Below are 24,972 nucleotides of genomic sequence, written 5' to 3' on the forward strand. Positions count from 1 at the left end.
ATTGGCGTGAATTGTCTCACTTAATGCTGACACTGGCCTCAGGTGGTAGATGCCATTTTTACCCTGCAGTTACAGATAAAGAAACTGAGGCCAGAGGGGGACACGGCTAGTAAGTGGTGGAGCCAGGACTTGAACCCAGGCAGTCGGGTTCCACAGCTTGAGCTCTTAAGCCCACATCACAGGGGGGAGGATCAGAGGGGCTCTGGGGCACCTCACAACTCTGTGATTGGCTGGGTCTCCTCCCCCTTCCCCACCCCCACCTCTCCAGCTGGCCTCTTTCCCTAGTTCTGGAACCTTCTTTCCCTCTCCACTTGGTGACGCTGCAGGAGATGCTGGCAGAGCCCAGGTGGCCACATCTGTGCCTGGTCTGTGCCCGTGCCCCAGGCTCCTCCTCAGTCTAAGGCGGAGTTGGCTAGGAATTTATGTTAACATGTCAAAGATTTATTCCGCTCTCTGAAACTTCTCTTCCTTTGCCTTGCACTGTTTATTGAAATTGTTCATAGGATACTGTTAAAGATGAAAACAAAAGTCAATAGAAAAATATTTATGGGCGCCGGTGGGACCGCTGCCACGTAATGATGTTTGAAAATGGTTCTCTGAGCTTCACATTGTGCTTCAGGATGCTGAGGCCGAGGGAGCAGGGATCCACTTCTTGGCTAAGTCCTGCAGTTTTACACCCTGCTTCCCAAGGATTCAATCTGATGATTCTTCCCCCTTGTGGAGAGCTGTGCTCAGGGGCCGGTTCCAAAAGTCCTTCCCTAATTTATTCCTTCCTACATGCTCTGTATTTAGCATAAAGTCTTCATCATTTCTGGCCTGTGGATGACGCTTCCCAGCTTCCAATGTAGATGCAAGGTTTTCCTCTACTAGATATTTCTGTCATAAGCTGTGAAAGGAGTTAAAAGTATGTCTCAAACAGCTATCGTCCCCAAACTTTAAACTGCAGGCTTCTCAAAGGAACTGTATTGATTATTGTTTTTTCCTCCAACATGTGTCCCAAAGTGGTCCAAGGGGACCCAGAGGACCTGCGCAAGGTTCAGAGCACAGAGTGGTAGCCCGGGGCTGGAGCTCAGAGGTGCCAGGAGGGTGAGGGCCGAGGCTCAGCACCTGGCCTGAGCAGGTAGAGGAGGGGGAAGGGAGAGCTGTCGAGGTGGAATCACGGGCCTGCAGGTGGTGTCATGAGGTTCAAACAGGTGAGCTGGTGGGGGTGGGAGGTGAGTCAGTACCAGGCAGGACTGTGAGGCCTGTGCTGGGCTTCAGAGGCCTCCTTCTTGGTGGGCGCAGAGGCCCCGCCAGGGCTGGTGACTGCTGCCAGGGACCAGGCCAAGGACCTGAGTTTGTCGACCAGAAACCCAGGTGGAATGAAGTGTGTGATGCAGAGGCAAAAACAAGCCAGCGCAGTCTTGGGGATGCAGCAGCTTCCAGGGCGAGGAAAGGGAGAGAACAGCTCTACCCTGATCTGTTACAAGGTTGCATTCAGTCCTGAACAGCACATTTTTAATATTAAATGAAAACATTAATTTTAGGAATAAGAATTACACTCACAGGGTTCAAATATAAAAATAAAACACACAAATAAGGTAAACAGTGAAAAGTCTCCCACTTCCCCCCTCCCCCCTCAGTCCCCTCTGTAACTATTGTCATTAGCTTCTTGAATAGTCTCTGGATTTATTTAAAGCTTATATAAGAGACTATAAATATATTTTTTTGGTATAAATGTCCCCCCTTTATATACTGAAGTTGGAATAGTGTGCGTGTTGTCCTGCACTTGCTTCTTTATCCTTTTTACAACTGGGCGGCGTATATTAACATCACCCACACCATCAGCTAACATTTTGCATCTGTGACCAGAACTGTGATAAACTGTTGTTTTGCAGGGTCTGAATCCCCGCTGAATCCTCACAGCAATCTCATTTGGTAGGTACTTTTTTTATCCCTATAGTGTAGCCGAGGAAACTAAAATGAGGAGAAGTTGAAGGATTTGATTCTCATTTCCCAGCACTTGAGCGGCAGAACCAGGATTCAAACCTGGGAAATTGGATTCCAAAGCCCTTGCTTCCCATCACTACCTTGAAGTTCTGACAAGCACATGGCTGGCCCTCTCCTGGGGGGGCAGTTCGGTCCCTAACATTGGTGGAGCCCAGAGCAAAAGTACTAGTCGATGTTCATGTGCCGTGCATCAAAATAGTTAAAAGTTGTAAATCAATAATCAAAATAATCAGAAGTTATAAATCAAAACTACTTATATATAATATGAAGAGCTAACTTAACTATAAATAGTCATATAAAATGTCCATCAAATACATCTTCATAACAGTAAGTTCAAAATATAATTGATGAAATTAAAAATCAATAGAAAAAAAATAGAAAGCAGATTATTTTTGATGACTAAATATAATGACTGTGGATGGGCCAGCAACATTTGGATGAATAATAAAATAAAAACACGCATAATTTGCTGATTACATATCTATTTCATACCATTTGATTTTCTTGCCTTTCTTTTTAGCAAAATTTAGCTGATAATATTTTCACATAATTTATGTTCTATTGATAGTAGTAATCTACTATAAAAAGTAAAGTGTAGTTGTGTTCCAAATGTATGACATTTAAATATATTTTCATCAAATTATGTAAATTAAGGTAAATGTAAAAAATTTTAAATTTATTTTGTTTTCAAAATCTTTTTATCTTCTAAATCAGAGGTCAACAAACTGAGGCCCATGGGCTGGATGCCTGTTTTCATAAATAAAATTTTATTGAAACACTAATTTACATATTGTCCAATAGCTGCCTTCCCCCGCCCCCCCCATAACACCATAGTTGAGTAGTTTATAACAGGGACCAAAGGCCTGCAAAGCCAAAAACTTTTACTCTCTGGCCCTTTGAAAAAATGTTTGCTGACCAGTGTCTAAATCATTTAAAATTATCTATTAAAAAAAAAGGGACATAGGGACTTCCCTGGCGGTCCAGTTGTTGAGACTTTGCTTTCCAATGCAGGGGATGCAGGTTTGATCCCTGGTTGAGGAGCTGGGACCCCACATGCCTGGAGGCCAAAAAAACCAAAACGTAGAACAGAGGCAATGTTGTAACAAATTCAATAAAGACTTTAAAAATGGTCCACATAAAAAAAATCTTTAAAGAAAAAGAAATAAAGGGACAGCAACCATATTACAATATATAAGTGTATCAAAGTAGCATGATTATACCCTAAACTTACACAATGTTCTCCAATTAAAAAAAAAAAGGTAAAATGAAAATTTTAATATCAAAATATTAAATACAATTATTTAAATAAAGCTGAAACTATATTTTTGGCGAATTGAATTAAATCTTAATATTTGTATTTGTATTAAAATCCTTTTGCAATTCTGAAGTTCAATGTCTGTCCAATTGACAATGTAAAGAATTGACATCGATCTTCATGCATAGTATGTCTAGACCTAGATATATTCAAATTTAAGATTAATATGAATTGTTTAATATTGCAAGTGTTTCTTAGCCATTCTTGTGCAACTCTTGGAAATTCCATAGTAATTCATGAATAGTTCTAGCCCCGCTACATGAGAACACAAAAAGAAGCAAGAAAACTACTCAACACTCTTGGAAAATGATACATTGAATGCAAGGATGCATTTCTGCCATCTGAGAGGAAAGATTCCATAAGGTATTTAATTTGTCTTTTCCCTGACCCAAGTATTTCTGTTCCTTGTATCCTCTGCATAGTGTCCAACCTTGGCAGTGGTAAAACCCACAGATCTTCCTGGTATGCAAGGGTAAAACAGTACAAGAGCAGTGTGGAAGCATTTCCTGGGGCTTGGAGGGCGTCACGCTTGTAGGGCTGGAGCTGTGCTGTGCCAGGGCTGAGGGCCAGATCCCGAGTGACACAGGCGCTCAGATGTTTGTTAGTAAGCGTCTTTATTCTGGGTGCATTTGTCATAGGCAAGCCCAAGTCAGGGGGCCTTCTTGCCCGTGTAAGGTTGATTCTGGTGGGAGGAGCAGTTTTCAGGTAATGGTGGGCAGGACTGCAGGACTGGGGATGTCTAGCCTGGGGAAGAAAATATCCCTTTTTTCTCTGCCTTGTCTTTACCCCTTTATCTCGCCTTTCCCCTCTTCTTTGTTCTTCTTTTTTTCCCCCTTATTGTCCCTGAAGCGGTGTCATGGAGACACTCATCCCATGCTGTTGCAGAAAGTTGGAACTGGACCAGGGAGTGGGCATTACATGGAGGGGACTTCTGACTCAGTGGGAGTGAGGGGGTTCTATCAGTGAGGCTTGCCTGACACTAGATTGGGCAGCTGGCAGAGGAGGTGGGCTCCCTGCCCCCGGAGGTGCCTGGTCATGGGTTCATGGTGCAAAAGGATTTCTGCATTGGGTAGGGAGTCGGGCTAGAGAAAGAGTCTTCGATTCTGATCCTCCTAGGGAGCCCCCATTCCAGTCTCTGGAATATCATCCCTTCCAGTCTTAATCTGGTTGCTAAATGATGGGTAGGAGTGAGGATGGTGGCCACAGGTGGATCAAGGCTCGCAGGTTAGCCAGCTGCAGACCACAATAGCCAACTGCATCCTTGGTGTGACCAGACTCCGGAGAACTGAGGTTCCTAGCAATGTCCTGGGTAGAATTTGTCCCAGCCTCCCATCTCTGCCCCATTTCCTGAGAAGCCATTTGCTTTCGCAATCAGATCTGCTCCCAGTATTAATGATCTGAAGCTCCTTGATAGGAGGCAGCCTGAGGCTATGGGGAGAGAACCTGCCTCAGAGTCAAAGGGATGGATGCAAAGCACAGTTCTGCCACTTACTAGCTCTGTGAACCTGGGCGAGGCGATTGTATTCTTTGGGAGTCAGTTTCCTCCTCTTCTGCCAATGGAAATAGTAACAGCCCTATCTACCATACAAGGTTGTTGGCAGGGGCAAAGGGGAGAATGGATCTGAACATGGTTTGTCGGTCAAAGGATATCTTTCCACTCCCCCACTGGCTAACCAACATACGAGCCTGTCCCTGTCCTATTTTAGAGGGCTCTCAGAATAGATGGGAAGCAGGCCCCCTCTCGCTAAGAGAAACAAAAGTGGAAGATGCTCTTCTCCTCCACTCCCTGGCTCATAAGGAGTGCCAATGACCTAGACCCAACTCTGTGCTCTTGCCTGGGTTCTGGAATTCTGAAGGAATGACACAAAGACCCCTTGTCCTACCAGGGAGAGATAGAGGTTTCTTATGTAGTGGTGGTAATAGAGGGGTCTGGAGTCCAGTGTTGGTGACATCCGGAATGGCAGCTATGAATGTTTAACCACAGCAGCACCAATGATGTGTACAGTACATGGTCAGGTGCCTTCACAGTATTCATTTCTTCCTTCTTCCTTCTTAAAAGAACCACGATTTTATTCAGGCATCATTCCTACACCAGGTGGTTCATGTGCCTTGAGGATAGCTGATCCCAACCCAACTTTAGGGATGGATTTGACTGGTCTAAATTTAAGAAATCTCATCTCTCTTAACGGGGGTAATTTCAGAACTCCAGAATAAGCCAATCAATTCCTCTAACCATGGTTATTAGTCAGGGCTAGGCACATGAGTTAGGTTGGACCAATCAGACTAAATGGAAGGACTTCAATTCCAGGACTAGGGAAGAGGCTCATTGGACTTGAACACCTAGAACACTGCCAGCCCAAGAAGCCCCTTGTATGTGCCTTTGCCATTAACAACCCGCTCCCTCCTCCCAGAAATAACTACCATTCTGACTTCTCTGACTTTTCATTTGATTTTAACACCATGTATTCATCCCTAAACAGTTTCAATATATTTTGCATATTTTTGACATATATAAATTTTTAAAGAAATTGAATTACACTAAATATAAGTTTCATGTTGTTAAATATAGCCGTAGTTTGTTCATTTTCATTTCTGTATACTACTCTATTTATGAATATTTTATAACTCATTGATATGGAGGTTTAACGTATCTGATTAACAAGAACCCTGCTGTGGACTTTCATTGTTCATGAAAGTTCTCTTGGTACAGATATGCATGAGTTTCTCTGGGTATGCTTGTATTCAGCTTTACCAGAAAATGCCAAATTGTTCACCCAAGTGGTTGCACCAACTTATATGTCCTGTAAGAGAGTTCCTGTAGCTCTACATCCTCCGTAAACGCTTGGTAGTGTCAGAATTTGATTGTCAATGTGGTATATATGTAGTAATATCTCTGTGTGGTTTCAATTTGCATTTTCATGATTCTTAATGAGATTGAGCACTTTTCACGTATTTATGAGCCATTTGTATTTCCTCTTTTATGAAATGCCTAGAAAAAATTTTGCCGATTTTCTATTTGGGTTGTCTGTTATATATACAGTTTTTTTAATGGTAATTAATTTTTCCTTTTTACTGTGTTAAAATACCCATAACATAAAACTTACCATCTTAACCATTTTTAAGTGTGCGGTTCAGTGGTATTAAATACGTTCACATTGCTGTGCAGCCGTCACCATCATGCACCCCCGTAATTCTTTCATCTTATACATCTGAGACTCTTACCTGTTAAACAATAACTCCCCATTCTTTGCTCCCTCCCAGTCTCTGGTAACCACTGTTTTTTATATAGTTTTGATATTACATTTTTGGATCAGTTCTACGAGTTGCAAATATCTTCTTTCACTCTGTGAATTGTCTTTTTTTGTCCTCTTAAGAACAGAAGTTCTTAATTTTAACATAATTGAGATTGTTAATATTTTGTTTTATGACCTGTGCTTTTTGTATGTTTAAGAATTTCTTTTCTACCCTGCTATCTTGAAGATATTAACCTATAGCATCTTCTAAAATTGTTGTCTCTGACATTTAAAAATCAATTCCATCTGGAATTGTGTGTGGTGTGAGGTAGGGGTCCAATTTTCACCCCCCTAATCCCCACTGAAGAATGCTCAGCTGTCCCAGCACCATTTATTGCAAAGTCTGCTCTTTCCCTCATGCTCTGCAAGCCACCTCAAGTGTCCATGTAAGCACAAGCTTATTTCTGGGCTCTCTCTTCTGTTCCATTGGTCTACTGGTCTGTCCCTGAGCCAACACCACCCTGTTTTAATTACTACAGATTTACAATAATCTTTATATTTCATCAACCAAATTCTCCCACGTTGTGGGAAAATTTTTAAGAATGTCTTGATTATTCTTAGTCCTTTGCATTTCCATATAAAGTTTAGAATTAGCTCATCAAATTCCACAAAAGGAAAAAAGCAGCTGAGATTTTTAATGGGATTGCAATGAATCTATAAATCAAACTAGGGAGACTGTTGAGTTTGTCAGCCCACAAACATGATGCATTTCTGCTTTTACTGAAATCTTTTAAAATATAGCTTTATTGAAGTAAGACTGACATACAATAAACTGCACTTATTTTAAGTGTATGATGTGATATGTTTTGACATCTGTGTACACCCATGAAACCAACACTACAAGCAAGATAGTGAAAAAATCCCTCAGCCCTGAAGGTTTCTTCATTTCTATTGGTGATCCTTCCTCCCCACCCCTTCCCACCCTCCCCTCCACAATGTTGAGCTGCTTTTTATGTGCTTATTTTCCACCTGTATATCTTCTTTGGTGAAGTGTCTGTTCAAATCATTTGCTCATTTTAACTTATTATTGAGTTTTGAGAATTTTTTTTATTCTGGATACAACTTTTTTTTTTTATCAGATATTTGCTTTGCAAATATTTTCGCCCCCGTCCGTGGTTTGTCATTTCATTTTCTTAACAGTATCTTTTTTTTTTAAACATCTTTATTGAAGTTTAATTGCTTTACAATGGTGTGTTAGTTTCTGCTTTATAACAAAGTGAATCAGTTATACATATACATATGTTCCCATATCTCTTCCCTCTTGCATCTCCCTCCCTCCCACCCTCCCCATCCCACCCCTCTAGGTGGTCACAAGGCACCGAGCTGATCTCCCTGTGCTATGAGGCTGCTTCCCACTAGCTATCTATTTTACATTTGGTAGTGTATATATGTCCATGACACTCTCTCACCCTGTCACATCTCACCCCTCCCCCTCCCCATATCCTCAAGTCCATTCTCTAGTAGGTCTGTGTCTTTATTCCCGTCTTGCCACTAGGTTCTTCATGGCCTTTTTTTTTTTTTTTTTTTTCTTACATTCCATATATATGTGTTAGCATACTGTATTTGTTTTTCTCTTTCTGACTTATTTCACTCTGTATGACAGACTCTAACTCCATCCACCTCATTACAAATACCTCCATTTCATTTCTTTTTATGGCTGAGTAATATTCCATTGTATATATGTGCCACATCTTCTTTATCCATTCATCCGATGATGGACACTTAGGTTGCTTCCATGTCCTGGCTATTGTAAATAGAGCTGCAATGAACATTTTGGTACATGACTCTTTTTGAACTATGGTTTTCTCAGGGTATATGCCCAGTAGTGGGATTGCTGGGTCGTATGGTAGTTCTATTTGTAGTTTTTTAAGGAACCTCCATACTGTTCTCCATAGTGGCTGTATCAATTTACATTCCCACCAACAGTGCAAGAGGATTCCCTTTCCTCCACACCCTCTCCAGCATTTATTGTTTCTAGATTTTTTGATGATGGCCATTCTGACCAGTGTGAGATGATATCTCATTGTAGTTTTGATTTGCATTTCTCTAATGATTCATGATGTTGAGCATGCTTTCATGTGTCTGTAACAGTATCTTTTTTTTTTTAAATTTTATTTATTTATTTATTTTTGGCTGTGTTGGGTCTTCATTTCTGTGCGAGGGCTTTCTCTAGTTGCGGCAAGTGGGGGCCACTCTTCATCGCGGTGCGCGAGCCTCTCACTATCGTGGCTTCTCTTGTTGCGGAGCACAGGCTCCAGACGCGCAGGCTCAGTAGTTGTGGCTCACGGGCCCAGTTGCTCCGCGGCATGTGGGATCTTCCCAGACCAGGGCTCGAACCTGCGTCCCCTGCATTAGCAGGCAGATTCTCAACCACTGCGCCACCAGGGAAGCCCCCTGTAACAGTATCTTTTGAAGAGAAAAGATTTTCATTTTAATGAAGTCCAATTCATCAGTCTGCTCTTTTATGGATTGTGCTTTTGTTGTCACATCTAAGAAATCTTTGCCAGGCTTCCCTGGTGGCACAGTGGTTGAGAATCCGCCTGCCATTGCAGGGGACACGGATTCAAGCCCTGGTCCGGGAAGATCCCACATGCTGCGGAGCAACTAAGCCCATGCACCACAACTACTGAGCCTGCGCTCTAGAGCCCGTGAGCCACAACTACTGAGCCCGTGTGCCTAGAGCCCGTGCTCCACAACGAGAGAAGCCACCGCAATGAGAAGCCCGCGCACCGCAACGAAGAGTAGCCCCCGCTCGCCACAACTAGAGAAAGCCCGCACGCAGCAACAAAGACCCAACACAGCCTAAAATAGATAAATAAAATAAATAAATTTATTTTTAAAAAAAAGAAATCTTTGCCTAACCGTAGGTTGCAAAGGTTTTCTCCTATGTTTTCTTTTTGTAGTTTTAGGATTTACATTTAGGATTTACATTTAGGTCTATGATTAATTTTGAGTTAACCTTCATATATGATCCAAGGTATGGATCAAACAAACATGGTATATTTTTCCTCTTATTGAAGCCTTTTTAAGTATCTCAATACAGATTTATAATCATACCACAGAGAGACTGTGCACCTTTTGATGATTTTATTCTCCACAATTAATATTTCTTTGATGCTCTTGTAAATAGTATATTTTAAAAGCATTTTTCTCTACTTTTGGTGGCTGATGTACAAAAACATGAGTGACTTCACATATACTCATGTCGTACCTAGCAATATTGTCAAACTTATTAATTTTAATAATTCATCTGTAGATCCCTTTAGACTTTCTATGTGCAAAATTTATATTTGCAAATTACGACAGTTTGGTTTTTCCTTTCCAATTCTTTTATTTCTTTTTTGCATAAAATTTATATTTTCTAGGTGAATTGAGCCTTTTACTATTATGAAGCAACCCTCTTTAGATTTTGTAATGTCTTTAACTTACTGTCTATTTTGTCTGATAGTAATAAAATGACTGTAATAATTTAGTATACATAAACTTTCTTAGGGTAGTGTTTACGTGGTTTATCTTTTTCCATCCTTTTGCATTCACCTTTAATGTATACTTCTGTGTCTTGTGTAAATAGCACATAGTTGGATTTTCTCATTTATTTATTTATTGGCTGCACTGCATGGCATGTAGAACTCCCCCGACCAGGGATTGAACACATGCCCCCTTCAGTGGAAGTGCGGAGTCTTAACCACTGGACCACCAGGGAAGTCCAGATTTTTCTTTTAATGCATGTTGATAATCTTTATCTTTCTTTTTTTTTAATTTATTTTTGGCTGCGTTGGGTCTTCCTTCGTTCCTTTGCTTGCTGCGTGCGGGCCTTCTCTAGTTGAGGCGAGCAGGGGCTACTCTTCGTTGCGGTGTGCAGGCTTCTCATTGTGGTGGCTTCTCTTGCTGTGGAGCACAGACTCTAGGCGTGCGGGCTTCTGTAGTTGTGGCACGAGGGCTCAGTAGTTGTGGCTCGCGGGCTCTAGAGCACAGGCTCTGTAGTTGTGGCACACGGGCTTAGTTGCTCCACGGCATGTGGGATCTTCCCGGACCAGGGATTGAACCCGTGTCCCCTGCATTGGCAGGCGAATTTTTAACCACTGTGCCACCAGGGAAGTCCCCAATAATCTTTATCTTTCAACTGGAGTAATTACGTATTTAATATAATATATATCTTTTGGTTTAAATTTACCTCCTTACTTTTGCTTTCTGTTTGTCCTGCCTGTTTCATGTTGTTTTTCCTTCCTTTCTTGCCTTCTTTTGGAATAATTATATCTATAAAAAACTTAATTCCACTTTTTAAAAACCTCTTTTTCCATTATTTTAATGATTACTCTGGAAGGTACAACATGCATTCTTAACATATAAAGGTCAAAAGTTAATCAAAACCTTTTCTTTCCTCCCAAACAGTATAAGATCCTTAAATCAGTTAGACACCATTAACTCCCTCCCAGTATAGATTGTTGCCATGTACGTTTACTCTATACTGTTTGTGTGTGCGTGTTGTTCAACCTGATGTATCCGTAGGAGTCTAGTCAATAAAACAGAAATTATGCTAGGTATGTCAAGTAGAAGATTTAGTGGGGAAATTTGGTTATAAAATTGTTGGAAGGCCTGGAGGAGCCAAACTAGGGTAGAGTGGGGAGGGATAAATTGGGAGACTGGGGTTAACATATACACGCTACCACATATAAAGTAAACAACAAGGACCTACTGTATAGCACAGGGAACTATATTCAATAGCTTATAATAACCTATAATGGAAAAGAATCTGAAAAAGAATAGATCTGTATATATATATATAAGTGAATCACTTTGCTGTACACCTGAAACTAACACCACTTTGTAAATCAGCTATACTTCAATTTTAAAAACCCATAAAAACTTGGCCCTTCTGCCCCCCAACCATGAGAGAGGGAACAGTGGGCCCTGCTCTCCCATAGGAGCTGAAATCCAGGCCTCTGCTCCTTGCCTCCAGTCCGGCACTCAAGGACCTTGGAGTTACAGCCCCTGCCCACTGCTCCTTGCCCACTGCTGTGTGCTTCCCCTCCTTCACTGGGTAAAGGCCTCCACGTGGTTGCCCCTTTCTCCTGAGCACGTCTGTCTCCTGCTGAGCTAGAGATGCAAGGCTGCGACATAGAAGAGCCACTTTTGCCCCCCACCTCCCATCTCTTCTCCCACAGCCTCCATCCTTCATTCTGCTCCCGGAGTACAGTACTAATAGGCAGAGGCTGAGCTGGCTCCAGCAGAGAATGGACAAGCCACCCTCTGCTTCCGCTGACATAGGAATTCATAGCCTGAAGGAGCTCAAAGCAGCTCAGTTGGCCCCCAGAGACGCCACAGCCCCCAGGCGTGGGCGAAGATGTAGACACCAGCCCTTTGTGTACTGGAATCAGGTGGTGCGGGGGGTCAAGGTGAGGCTGCTAGTTGAGAGGAACTTGCTCTCCGTTTATGCTCTGTGGTGGGACATGCTTGCTGCTGGACCAGTGAGCAGGCAAGTCCTCAGGGCTCGGGGGCGGGGGGGAGGGGGGTGGAGGGCTGCAGCCCAAGTACCCAGGACAGAACGAAGCCAGTTCCTCAAGATCCATCCTGAGGCTCCTCCCCAAACCTCCATGGAAACTCAACCCCTTCTCTTTTTTGCATCTTAGCCAGCTGGAGACCGCACTTGCTTTCTTTTTTAAACATTTCTTTTATTAAAAGTTGTTTGTTTTAATTACTTAATACACAAATACAAGTCCAAACAGTACAGATAAATTCCCCCTTGACCACCACTCCAATTTCACTTTCCTCTCCAGAGATAACAGGGATTCTGTTATCAGTTTGGTGTTTATCTTCCCAAATCCTTTTTTCTGACTTTATATACATGAATATGAATATATAATTGCTCTGTCTAATTTGTTAAATATAAATGATATACTGTATGTGTTGTTTTACAATCTGTTGTTTTAAAAATCAGTTTTAGAGATCACTCCCATCAGTGTAATTATCTTCTATCCACATTCTTTTTTTTTTTTAATATTTATTTGGTTGTGCTAGGACTTAGTTGCGGCTTGCCAGGCTCCTTAATTGTGGCATGTGAACTCTCAGTTGTGGCATGCATGTGGGGTCTAGTTCCCTGACCAGGGATCGAACCCAGGCCCCCTGCATTGGGAGCGTGGAGTCTTATCCACTGCGCCACCAGGGAAGTCCCTATCGGCATTCTTTTTTAAAAAATTGTGGTGTAATTGACATACAACATTCTATTAGTTTCAGGTGTACAACATAATAATTCAATATTTGTCTATATTGGGAAATGGTCACCAAAATAAGTCTAGTTACCATCTGTCACCATACGTAGTTACAGTTTTTTTCATGGTAATGAGAACTACTAAGATCTACTCTCAGCAACTTTCAATGTATAATACAGTATAATTATAGTCACCGTGTTGTACATTAGAGCTCCATGACTTACTTGTTTTATAACTGGAAGTTTGTACCTTTTGTCCTCTTTCAACCACTTTGCCTACCCCCCATCCCCCCACTTCCGGCAACTACCATCTGTTCTCTGTATCTATGAATTCAGTTTGTTTATTTTAGATTACACATGTAAATGAGATCATATGGTATTTGCCTTTCTCTGTCTGACTTATTTCACTTAGCATAATGCCCTCAAGGTCTATTCACCTTGTCACAAATGCCAAGATTCCCTTCTTTTCTGTGGCTGAATAATATTCCATTGTGTGTGTGTATGTGTGTGTGTGTGTGTATGTGTGTGTGTATACATATATATATATGTAAGCCACATTTTCTTGATCCATTCATCCATTGATGGACACTTAGGTTGTTTCCATATCTTGTCAATAATGCTGCAATGAACACAGGGGTACAATATCTTTTCGAGTTAGTGGCTTTGTTTTCTTTGGATAAATAGCCAGGAGTAGAACCGCTGGATCATATCGTAGTTCTGTTTTTAATTTTATGAGCAACATTTATACTGTCCTCATTTTTTTAATAGTTCAGAGAATCCTTTGGAAAGGGTGAGGCTGTTATAGGCCATGTAATGTTTCCTTTATTGATGGGCAGGTAGGCAGTTCCCAGTGCTGCCTGACCGCCAGGAATGCTGCTGTGAGCGTCACTGGGTGTACGTCTCTGAGGTCGAGATTGCCTTCTACCCCCGCTTTGCCTTGTACCCTTGCCTTCCTGCCCTTCCTTCACCAGCTCCGAGGCTGGTCAAATTGGCAGCCACATCCAATGACAAAAGCTTTGGTGCTTCCTTCATAGATCAAAGTCTTGGTCAATTCTGGGCTTCAAAATCTCCCACCTTACAAAAGTCAGTAAGCAAAGTTCTGGAACCCTCTGTCAGGGGACAATGTCCAGAGCCCTAGCCCCTGACCCCTTCTCTGGCTGGATTCCCAAGGATGCCAGGCCTTGTTTTCTGGGGTGGTGTGCAGTACTGCAATACCAGAGCTGGACTGTGTGATTTAGGCCAGCACAGCCAGCCACATGACTGGGGACTTCTCCCTGACTGCAGTTTACATGCGTCGCTCTCCTATCAGAGTATATCCTTTGCTGCTCAAGTCTGATAAATTTCCATTACTCTCATAAAAGGAAGTTGGAGTTGTCACTTCCATTTTTAGCAGCTGAGGGGAGTTGGCTCACAGTGTCTGGGGTGAGGGATGTGGGAGGGTAAGTCAGACACGAGAACCAGGACCTTATCTCTCAGCAGCTGAGCCAGGAATGAGAAGGGAGGACCATATTCTTTAGAAAAGAATCTTCTACCAGTCAAGTAATTGGGACTGTTGGTGAGGAAGTTGCCCAAAGATGGGAGTACCTGCCAGCTGCTGTCCACTAGGGTGGGTTGCCCCCCTACATTCTCTGCAGGGGGACACCCCATTCACATGACTGACGTCACAGGGTCTGCTTCAGTGGGGAAAACATTGAACTTTGAGTCTGGAGATGTGGGCCTGAATCCATGTGACCGTGAGTAGCTTCCTCAACCTCTCCAAGCCTCAGTTTCCACATCTGTAAAATGGGGAAAAGTAACACCTACTCCCAAAAGGGGTGCTGGAACAGTCAAATGAGATCACTTAGGCAAAAAAAAAAAAACCTAGCAGAGTGTCTGTGTGTCATACAATGGAACTAGAATCTAATTTCATCTGTAACACAGCCAATATGAGGTCACGCTGGAAGGATGGGTGTGCCAGGGGACTAGTGAGAAATACTGTCCAAGGGAGGGAAGGGCCCTGGGTCCAGAGCCCTGGGTTTGTCCTGCTCCCTTTGTTGTAGTTCAAGGCTCACCAGGCAGCCTCTGGTTGCTCATTTGCTTTCCTATTGACCTTGGTCTGGGCCTCAAGACAGGAGCCGCCTCCTGGGTATTAGGCAAGTTCACACTGGTTGCTTTTTTTGTTTGTTTTTCAAATTATTTATTTACATTAGGTTCTTGTTGGTTATCTATTTTAAATATAGCAGTGTGTACATGTCAATCCCAAATCCTCCCTTCCTCCCCCCACCACCATAACCATAAATTCATTTTTATGGTTGTTGATTGCTCATCTTAACTCTGAACCATCTCATTAGCCTCTTTTCACTAGTGAGAAAACAGAAGCTCAGAGACGCTAGGGGGCTTGCTCAAGGGCACTCTGCTGGGAAGCAGGGAATCCAGGGTCTGTCTGACCCCAGCATCTCGTGTCCTCCACACCACACTTCATCCCAGCACCACGGCTTTGACCCTGGAAAGACGTGCCTCCACTGTAGGCTTCTGAATGTGCAGTGGAGACTTAACCCTGGGGTCTTTTTCCCCATGCCCCTCCTTCTAGCCTGAGCCCCACCTCTACCCCCTAGGGACTTGAGAAAAAGCAAGCTCCTGAATTTCCCAGACCTTGAGCCTGTGTGACTCAGCAGCCCTGAAGGAGAGGGCCCCTGAGCTCCACCTGTCACCCACAGACATTGCTTCACACGGATAGTCTTTCTTTTTTTTTTATTTTTGGCTGCGTTGGGTCTTCGTTGCTGCGCACAGGCTTTCTCTGTAGTTGTGGTGAGCAGGGGCTACTCTTGTTGCGGTGCGCGGGCTTCTCATTGCGCTGGCTTCTCTTGTTGTAGAGCACGGGAACTAGGCGCGCGGGCTTCAGTAGTTGTGGCACACAGGCTCAGTAGCTGTGGCTCACGGGCTCTAGAGCGCAGGCTCGGTCGTTGTGACGCACGGGCTTAGTTGCTCCGCGGCATGTGGGATCTGCCCAGACCAGAGATCAAACCTGTGTCCCCTGCATTGGCAGGCGGATTCTTAACCACTGCGCCACCAGGGGAGTCCCAGATAGTCTTTCTTAACAGATATGAACCCTGCCAGCTGACGGGGTTAGGAGCCTGCCAGCTCAGCCGGTGATGGAGGGCGGATGGCAGCCAAGCCCGCTGCTGGGGTTTGTGTGGCTGCCCTACAAGTAGGGTGACCAACTTGTCCCCACTTTCCCAGGGGAGCTCTCAGTCCCAGGAAAATCCCAAGGGTTGGTCCCCTCCCTGCAGTCCAAAGCACAGTCTGCATGGATAGAGACGGTGGACAGGCCAAGGGGCCTGTCCCATTTGCCCTGTGGGTTCACCCTCTGACCTGGACGCTTGGCAGGAATGGGCACCTCACCTCACTCCAAAGAGCCATTAGCGGACTCAGAACCTGCAATCATCAGGGCAGTCAAGCTCAGCTCGCACCCATGTGGCAGGGTCCACAGGGCCAAGGGAATAAGTGTTTTAGGGAAAAGTAAGGCTGGATTTTTTTCAACTTTCTTTTCCTTTTCACTGACTATCCACTCTGCCTCCTTGGCCAGTGCTCCGCCCACTCTGTCTGGCCCTCCTGCTGGCGTTCCCCTTTGGCACCAAGAGGTCACCTCTGGCCTGGCTCTTACAAGTGCTGTGTTTCCTGGCGAACACGTGGGTGGGGCTTGAGGGAACAGCATGACCTTGGTCCTGCTCCTTCAGCCTCCTACACTCAGAAGATCCACACGTGGGACATTGAGGGTCATGCCAAGGGATGGCCAGCAGGAGAAGTCACTCTCACTGGCCACTGCCGGCAGCCCAGAGCCTGGACTTCAAAGGGACCATGAAAGGCACTTTGTTCCCCGGAGATGACGAGCAGCCTAGGAGCTGCTGTCAGGGTCTGACTCAGGATAGTTGTGGTAGGAAGCAGAATAACAGCCCCCAAAGATGTTCACCTCCTAATTCCCAGAACTGGGAATATGTTACCTTACATGGTAAAAGGGTCTTTGCAGGTGTGATAAAGGTAAGGATCTTGATATGGGGAGATTATCCTGGATTATCTGGGTGGGCTCAATGTCATCGCAGGGGTAAGGAGACAGGTCAGAGAGAGGAGGCAGTGATGTGACAACAGAGGCAAAGATCGGAGTAATGCGGCCGCAAGCCAAGGTACTGCCAGCAGCCTCTAGACGCTGGAAGAGTCAAGGAACAGATTTCCCCTGGAGCCTCCAGAAGGAACCAGCTCTGCCAAATCCTTGATTAGAGCCCCCAAGACTCATTTCGCACTTCTGGACTCCAGAACTGAAAGATACTTTGTGTTGTTTTGATCCACTAAGTTTGTGGCGATTTGTTACAGCAGCCGCGCGCAGTATGGTTCAAGTGATGTACAGTCCCTGCTGCTGAGGTTCCCAGAACACAGGGGCCTCCGTTCGCTCAGCGAGGTGGGGTGTGGATCGGCTTAGCGCAGAGCCTGGAGCACACAACCGGTGCTCAGTGAAAGGACCCTCCTGGCCTCATTCCCATCCTGTTGGAGAGGAACAGGTTGGAACCCTGAAAGGGAACAGGTCTGACTTCTGATCTAGGTCCTCGCTACTCAGAGTTGGTCCACAGACCAGCAGCGCCAGCACCACTTGGAAGGTCATTTTCAACTTTAGAATCTCAGGCTCCAGCCCAGACATACTGAGTCAGAATCTACAGTTTTACGAGACCCCCAGATGGTTCTCACGCACAACAGTGCTTGAAAAGCGCTGACCCTAAGAGGTCCCCGGATCCTCAGATCATCAGTGAGGCAGGTACAGCTCTTACCACCATTAGGCAGAACAAACAGAGAGGCTGAGTGAATTGTTAAGGCACACACAGCTGGACTCAAACACTGGCACGTCTGACTCCGGGATGGGTATCCTCGCCAGTACCCAGCAAGTCGTGAGGTAGAAATGGTCCAGGAGCATCACCTCGGAGACCCTCTGCTTCCTGCCCCTTCCTGCCCATCCCTGAATCACGCCCATCTTCATCCTCCCACTCCTCTCTCTACTCACCTTTTTCCCTCCCTTCCTCCCCCCCTTCCTCTTCATTGCCTTCTTTCCTTCCTTCCTCACTCACTGAGCACCTCTGAGCCAAGCCCTGGTATATAGGAGAAGGCCCTTCTTTCAAGGAACACACCCCAGTGATCCCCACACCTGGTTTAACATGACAAGCACCTGGAGCTTCAACTTAAATTTCTGACATCTGGCCCCACCCCAGAGTCCCTGAGTCAGACTCTCATGGGGTGAGGCCTGGGCTTGAATATTTTGAAATCACTCCTGTGGTGATTCAGATGCAGCAGATCCACAGATGAGGGCCGAGAGGAAGTATTAGGTACATTGGTATACAAAGAAAAGGGGGCAATCAACCCTGGTGAATGGGGCAAGGAGTGTCCACTGATAGAATCAGGAGGACTTCACGGAGGAGATGACTGAAATGGGTTTTCAGGGGAGCATAGGAGTTTCCCAGGAGGACAGGGTTTGGATTTTTTTTTTTGTAAAGAAGACAGTTTTTGCAAAGCCATGGAGGCAGGAAATAGTGACATATTCAGGAAACTGTAAGTAATTTAGTGTGGCTGAAGGGTCAGGCAGAGGTAGGCTGGAGAAAAGCCAGAGCTGGGTCATGAGGTCAAAAGGAGGGTCTGGACTTGACCTGCAGAGGTGAGGTGTCCAGACTGAGATATTCTCTCCAGGGGGCACCTTCTCTGAGCCAGCGGGCATTACCTGCTCTAAGAATTCTGACATTTTCTCTTCCTATTATTATTCCTTTCCCTCGCTCTCCCACCCTCTGTCGGCAGCACTAGTTTCTCCACCTGGGATAAACCCAAGCTGTTCATTCCTCTTATTTGCACAGTGTCACAGGTGTGTTCAAGTGTGTCTTCATTTCCACTTTTTATTCTCACAATCACGGAACTGGTCTACTCCCTTAACCTGTGAGAAAACTGAGGCTCAGAAGGGGAAAGTGATGAAAAGGGTCCCTCAGAGAACCTGGGGTGAAGCCCAAACTGGAGCCAGGATGTTTACTGTTGGCTGATAACGACCTTGTGCACTTGCATTTTAAGGCCAGCCTTCTGTGTCTTTGCTAGAGGAATGAATCAGGAAGCAACCTCAGGCTTTGGAGAGGTGGGACAGGTGAGAGCTTTCACCTGCCCTGCGTCTCATAAACACTGTGACTTCTTGGCCTGTGGGCCAGTGGGTGGGGGGAACTGCTCCCAGCTAGGGCTACCTGAGGGCTCAGCCCACCTCATTCGGGGTCACTCCACTCTGAGCGTGAAGTAGTACTGTGTCAGGTGTGTGGGAGGCCTGGCGAGGCCAGCGAAGGCCTGTAAAGGGACCTGTCACGGCCTCACGGGACCCTGCACAGCCCTACAGCCAACAGTGCCAACCTTTGCCAGTGAGCTTCGACCTCAGCCACGGTCTCTCCATGCCTTCTCTCCTAGCAACTCAGCAGCCCCATCTGTCTTTACCTTTCCCCAGATGACCCTTTTGGTCCCTTCATCATCATTTTTAGTTTCTCTGCACACTTTCCCCACATTTTTTCAATTGCCACAATCCCAAAGGGACCTTGTACTCTGCCGGCATCTAAGGCCAGAGCAAGTGGAGCCAGGGAAGGTCATCCAATCCTGAGGCCGTCCGATAACGTGACATTTCCCAAGGGGACTGGGTGCACTGATACCATGATGGGTAATACAGACGGGTTTGAATCCCAGCCCTGCCTCTAAGCTGTGGAACCTGGAATTGGCTACTTTCATTTTCTTCTCGTTTTCAAATGGGGCCAATACCACCACCCACTCCCCTGGAGGAAGCTGGGCTCTCCCATGTTTATCCGCCCACCCCTGTCCAGTGCCTGGGATGTTCTAGGCATGAAAAAAATGTGGGCTCCTGCCCTCCTCACCTTCTGAAGAACTGCATTCACCCCTAGCCAGCTGCTTTCTGTGAAACTTGCAGAACTTCTAATAATCTGCTTTTAGTGACATAATATCCAGCACTGGTACTTAGACAAAAGCCACGTGACTGTGGTCAGCCCCCTTCCTCTCTGAGCCTCTGTTTGTTCATCTGTAAAATGGGGACTGAGTTTTTGTAAGACCTGGATATGACTGACTGGCAGCTGTCATCCCGTATATGACCCTGCTTCCAGGCCACAGTGACCCATCCTGGTCAGTCGGAGTCCTTCCCTGGCAACTACTGAGCTGGGTCCAGCCAGGAGGAGACCTTTCTTCTGTGGGCAAAGCTGTAAGGGCAGGAGTCTGAAAAGGCTACTTAGAGGCCATTTTCCTCCACTGCATGGGAAGCTGGGTCTGTGGTAAAGGATCAGCTCCACAAACTGAGTCTGAAAAGCAGAGAGAAAGCCTGAAGGCATTTGCGTTCCTGGTTCCAGTAGGATGTGAGGCAGGCTCTACCCCTGCCTTCTTACCCTTTGCACTTGATGGTTATTTTCTGGGAACTTTCCAGAATAGCTTCGCCCGTTTGCTTAATCTAGTTCAAATTGTGGCTTTGTCTCTTGTACCCGAAGAAAATGACTAATCAGGTTTGTGCTATCAACCCCATTTTCAGGTGACGAAACTGAGGCTCAGGGAAACTCCGAGAAGCTGAGGCTTGCCTGGAGTCACTCGGGAAGTAGAAGCAGAACTGGGATTTGGACTTGGGACCACCGGAGCCCAAAGCCAGGCCCTTCCATCTGGTCCACACTGTCTCCTGGGAGCCACATCAGGCTCCCGGGAGAAGCACCTCTGTTTCTGTATCAGCAGGAGTCTGTCAGGAAGACAGAAATCATGCCAGGCTTTCAACAGAGGAAATTTAATATAAGGATTTGGTTACATAGAGCAGAAAAAGAAATGAGGGAAACCCAGAGAAAAGAACTATAGAAAGCAGTTCTCACCTTTGGCCAGTGGGGGGAGGGACAAAAGGGAAGAGGGGTACCAGAATCTAGGAGCTTGGAGGGGCCTCTGGAGCTGGAGCTCAAATACTGAGGAGGGGTGCACCCAGCTCTGCGGGTGCTGCCAAGCTGGCGCAGCAGGGCTGGTTCTGAGGTGCTGGGCCCAGAATCTGGGCTTTGGGCTCCATCTCTGTACATTGTATGAACGAGGGAACAGGATTCCTACGGTCTATGAGGCCAGCTCTGGGGTGCTGGAGGGATACCCGTGCCCTGCCCCAGTTCCCTGCCATGCTTTGTCCAGGTCTTCTGCAGAGGCTCGATGAGCCTGGGCAGCTGGCAGGGTGGCATCCATGGAGAGCCACTCCCTGGCCAGGGGGCAGGGGCAGGATTCACTGTGGCCACAAGCACCTCCCTATCCCCTCTGGAGGATACCTTTTCACAGGTGCATCTGCTCAGACACAGGGACTGACAAACCCCCTCCTTGGGGCCCCATCCCTGCCCTGGCACATCGGGCCCTGTCATTCGCTGGGCTAGACTCCGAGGCCTGGGAATCCTCTGGGTTCAGCAGCTGTTGAGCCCCTGAGGCTGCTTGAAGCTGTCACACTCTGTTCCCTGTCTAGCTTTCTCCTCCTACCCACTCACTTTTCTTGTCTGATGTAGAAGAAAGAGGATGGGATTTGGACATTAGTCATACTTTACTCCACCACTTCCTGACTGGCAAGCTACTTGTACTCTCATGAAGTATAGAAACTTTGCAACTTTATGGGTCCATTAACCATGACCCCACCCTAGTTGTCCTGTATATCACATCTACGTACACTACAAACCCACAATTTATTGTTATGTTGTTGCTTTAAACAGTCACATGCATTTTAAGAAAAGGGAAACAATCTTTTATATTTACCCATAATTTGGTTCTTTGTTCGCTCCTGATAAATCTGTTTCCATCTGCTATTGTTTCCCTTCCATCTGAAGAACTTCCTTTAGCATTTCTTTTTTTTTTTAATTAATTTATTTAATTTATTTATTTTTGGCTGTGTTGGGTCTTCATTGCTGCACACGGGCTTTCTTTAGTTGTGGTGAGTGGGGGTTACTCTTTGTTGTGGTGCGCAGGCTTCTCATTGCGGTGGCTTCTCTTGTGGAGCACGGGCTCTAGGCACGCGGGCTTCAGTAGTTGTGGCACGTGGGCTCAGTAGTTGTGGCTCGTGGGCTTAGTTGCTCTGCAGCATGTGGGATCTTCCCGGACCAGGGCTCGAACTCGTGTCCCCTGCATTGGCAGGTGGATTCTTAACCACTGTGGGCCATTCTTAATTCCCTGTGCCACCAGGGAAGTCCTAGCATTTCTTTTAAGTGAGTCTGCTGGTGAGGAATTCTCTTGTTTTTCATTTATCTGAAAATGTCTTTGTTTCACTTTCATTTTTGAAAGGTATTTTCACTGGATATAAAATTCTGAGTTGACAGAGTTTTTTCCCCAGTGCTTTAAAGATGTTGTTCCACTGTGTACCACTGCCTTCTGGCCTCCATTCTTTTTGATGAAAAGTCAGTGAAATTTTATATATATATATGTGTGTGTGTGTGTGTGTGTCATTGCTTCATTGCTTCTCTGTATGAAATATGGTTTTTTTTTCCTCTGGCTGTTTTCAAAATTTTCTCCTTGTGTTTTTTTCTTTCTTTTTTTTTTTTTTTGTAGCTTGACTATATGGCTAAAGCTTTGTTTGGTAGTTTGATTATATGTCTATAGGTATGCATTTTGTATTTATTCTGCTGGGGAAGGGATACTATTGTACAGATAAGCAGATAGAGGGTGCAGAGGCAAGGAGGGGGAAGAGAAAGCACTGGTGGCAAAAGGGAAGAGAAAGTAGCTTGCCTTGCTCATTGGCCCGCTGAAAGAGGACTTGTGAAGCACCGTGAGTGAGAAGCAGAAAGTTCTTAAGTTGATTAGAGACCTTGCTCTTTCCTAACTGGGAGACTTTGAATGAGGTAACAAGTCCTCTGAGCTTCAATTTCCTCATCCGTAAAACTGGAATAATCTTGGCCTCAGGAGATAGACACCAGGTTTAAATCCTAGCTCTACCTCTTATGAGCTGTGTGGGCAATTTATTTCACCTCCCTGGGCCTAGTTTCCTCATCATGGTGATCATACTTGCAGTAGCCACCTCATACAGATGGTGGAGGGTAGGAAGAGTTAATATCTGTAAAGAACTCAGGGCAGTGTCTGAGACATAAGCGCTCTCTAAGTGTCTGTTACCTTAAAAGACTGTTGTGGGATTTTGAAAAGATAATGCAGTTCGTAGAGGCTCAAAAGGAGTTTCCTTCTCTCCCTGAGCCAAACCTAGGCTGAGGGTTGCAACATCTATCTGAACCTCTTCCCTAAGGCTGAATCCAGGATAAAGTCCCCTGTGGTGTACCAAAATGAGCCAGAGATGCTGGACTGTGCCACTGGCCACAAGGATGCTCTTGGGCAAAGAAAGTGGCCTCTGGGCCTCAGTTTCCCTAACTGAAAGGAAGAACTCCTTGCTGGGAGGACCACATGAAAAGATGGTCATAAAAATATTTTGGAGATAGTAAAACTCCTAGAGTTGGGCTGTATTACTAGCGTTTTCCCCCAGGTGACTGTCGGCTTTCATGCATACCTGAAGGGCTCCAGTCTCTCCTCTCTCTTTCTGGGAGGCAGAAGAGAATCTTCAAGGTGCTTATCAATATCAGCATCAGACACTTGAGGCCTCCACGCCTGGAGTGGAGGGGCCTGGGACCCACTGTTGAGCCACCTGCCAGGGCAGAAGCACACTAAGCTCTAGGCAGAAGTGAGGAGAAGGCCTCATGCCATGGTTTGTGGAACACTTTGAGATACAGGTCTAAGTAGAGTAGCATTTGGCACCAATGTCGTTCAAAGGTTTTGGTGAAATAGCTCTTTCAGTTTTTATTTGCAGCCTGTTCTCTGCCTGGGATTCATGAAGGACTCAGGCTCACCCCTCCGCTCTGACCTCTGATCCCTGTGTTTCCCTGAGCAGACTTGGGTGGGCCTGCCTCTTTTTTCCGTATTGGATGCAGTCTCTCTTTGGGTAGAGTCCTGGGCAGGCCTGTCCTACTGGTTTATCAGATATGGCCAGGAGGGTCTACCCTGCAGCAGAAACACAGCCCAGGCTGCAGCGGGGCCCCTATTCTGCTAGGATGAGGAGGAGGGACACAGCCAGTGGCGAGCCTGGCCCAGTCATAGGTCACTGGCGTATGAAACACACGAACGTAAAAAGAAGCCCTGAAAACCTGGAGGTACAGGAAAACCATTCTAAAGAACACTGCCATGAATATCTTTGTGTTTATAAACTTCTCTGGACTTCATATGTTTTCCTTAATTTAGATCCTGCAGTGTGGGATTACTGGGTCAAAAACTGAGCATTTTTAGGCTCTTGGTAGGTACAACATAACTGCTTTTCCCCCAATCCCGTGCAGTTTGCACTCCACCAGCAATGTATGAGCGTGGCATCTTATCACCTCAGCACCACTATTAAGCCTTATAACTTTTAAAATTTTTTGTTACTTTCAATAGATGAACATGGTATCTCATTCTCATTCACATAGTCATTCTAGCAAATCTTCATTTTCCCCCTGATTGAATTGTACCCTCTTCACCCTTTTTACCATGTGACTACGAGTAGAAGTGACAGCCAGGAAGATGCTGCAGGGAAGGCCTGTGTCTTAGTAATACTTGTCCCCGGTGCCAAGGCAGGTTGGGGGTCTGCACGACTTCCACCTTGGCTTTCATGGTGCTGTTGAAGAGGATAAGTGGGCCATGGGAGATAGGAAAGCCATTGAACAGCTCACATAATTTTATCTTTTATGTTTATTTTTCTCTTCTCTGGTTTCCAGCTTGATTTTTCTCTCTACATCATTAGCGTAAGTCAGTAAAGAGAAAAACTATTTAACTTAGTGAGGTTTAGGTTAAACCTTGGAAGGAACTGTCAGGTAATCTAGTTAAAGGTCCTTAAGTTTTGAAACATGATACAGGAATACTCTTGATGAATAATTAGTTATCTAAGTGATTTTAAAGGGAAACAACTGTATCAAGCATTCAACCCAATTATGTTACCTGTTCATTTGGAATCACATACATTGATATATACATACATTTTTCATTATTATAAACAGCAGAGATCTCTACATTGTAGTGTTTTGGGGTTTTTTTAAATTTATTTATTTATTTATTTATGGCTGTGTTGGGTCCTCGTTTCTGTGCGAGGGCTTTCTCCAGTTGTGGCAAGCGGGGGCCACTCTTCATCGCAG

The 24,972-nt window shown here is 45.2% G+C and overlaps 1 protein-coding gene and 1 long non-coding RNA gene across 2 annotated transcripts in view; both read left to right on the plus strand.

Moving 5' to 3' along the window:
* The window catches only part of EVI2B (ecotropic viral integration site 2B), a 449,729-nt gene that overhangs the window by 104,241 nt on the left and 320,516 nt on the right, over nt 1–24,972 (plus strand). The gene's annotated exons all lie outside the window — the stretch shown is intronic.
* Nucleotides 2,303–24,329, plus strand: LOC309650682. Its single transcript, XR_014257682.1, has 2 exons — nt 2,303–7,794; nt 7,942–24,329. It is a non-coding gene; the product is annotated as an uncharacterized lncRNA (long non-coding RNA).

This window comes from Balaenoptera physalus, assembly GCF_965194825.1.
Source record: "Balaenoptera physalus genome assembly, chromosome: 20".
NCBI lineage: Eukaryota > Metazoa > Chordata > Mammalia > Artiodactyla > Balaenopteridae > Balaenoptera > Balaenoptera physalus.